Source organism: Alligator sinensis, unplaced genomic scaffold (assembly GCF_000455745.1).
Source record: "Alligator sinensis unplaced genomic scaffold, ASM45574v1 scaffold115_1, whole genome shotgun sequence".
Taxonomy (NCBI): domain Eukaryota; kingdom Metazoa; phylum Chordata; order Crocodylia; family Alligatoridae; genus Alligator; species Alligator sinensis.
This window is the reverse complement of record NW_005841895.1, coordinates 1,344,382-1,345,561: the sequence shown is the minus strand read 5'-3', so window position 1 is coordinate 1,345,561 and position 1,180 is coordinate 1,344,382. Positions and strand designations below refer to the sequence as shown.

General features: G+C 58.5%; 1 long non-coding RNA gene across 1 annotated transcript in view; it reads right to left on the bottom strand.

Annotated features, from left to right (window-relative positions):
- The window catches only part of LOC112549324, a 4,436-nt gene that overhangs the window by 795 nt on the left and 2,461 nt on the right, over positions 1 to 1,180 (bottom strand). The window lies entirely within an intron of this gene.

Below are 1,180 nucleotides of genomic sequence, written 5' to 3'. Positions count from 1 at the left end.
GGGAGAGGGAAGGGACTGGGAGGAGATCGAGGCCCCCACGGTGAGGGAGGGAGTGGGGCAGAAGCAGGGGTAGGGGTGAATGGGACCCTGGGGCAGGGGTGGGCTGTCCAGAGGCGTGGGGAAGAGGCACAGCTCACAGCAGCAATGCACATCCCTGGGGAATGCACGGGGGCATGTGTCCCCCGCAGGGCAGAGACGGGCTGGGGCTCTGCACCCTGCTGCCTTGGCCCAGGAGCTCAGCCACACAACCCCAGTGCAGGCAGGGGACATGGGGAGCGTTGACCACGTCACATCCCCTGCCTGCCCGGCAGCAGGAGGCACACTAGGGTCGCACAGCTGAGCTCCTGGGGCAAGGCAGCAGGGCACAGAGCCCCAGCCCGCCTCTGCCCCGCAGGGGACACATGCCCCCATTCCTCCCCCAGGGGCGTGAGCTGCTGCAGGAAGCTGCGCCCTGCCTCATGCCTCTGGGCGATCTGCCTGACCCCAGGGCCCCATTCACCCCCATCCCACTCCCTCCTTCACCACAGGGGCCTCCATCTCCCCGCTGTAGCTTCCCTCCCCCCTTCCCTCCACTTAGCAGCTAAGTGTTGTCTGTCTCTGTTCCTTACTCCCAAGCCAGAGCCCACTCAGCCCTGCCACTGCTTCTCACTCCTGACCCACAGTACCCCACATCCTGCCAGGGTATGTGGGGGACCCTCCCTCCCTCCCAATTCCAAACCCCACACACAGCCCTCACAGATAACCCCCCACCACACACACACATTTAAAAAATAGCATCTCATGATTTACGTGCCAATCTCTTTGAGTTTATCTCATGATTTTTGGCACAGTAGGGTTGGCAATACTGCATTTATCCCCTTCCCAAGCTTTTCTCTGTACTGCTTCCATTGATCCTAATTCTGGGTTGTGTGCAGTGGGATGAAGGAGGTGGAAAAAAGTGTCTCCAGCTGGAATGTCCATAGTATAGGTGCATATGGAGGACAGGGAAGAGATAACTGAATGTTTGCCCTCCAGATGTTCTGAGCTGCCAGAGTGGCCTGCAGGTGACTAGGGGAAACTCAACAGTAGTTAGAGAAGGCTCAGGGCTGGTAGCCATACCCAAAAATAGAAGTGATGCAAATATGACTTCAAGCCTCGAAAGCTCATGTCTCCTGGGTCACAACTCTAGAGAAGCACAGCT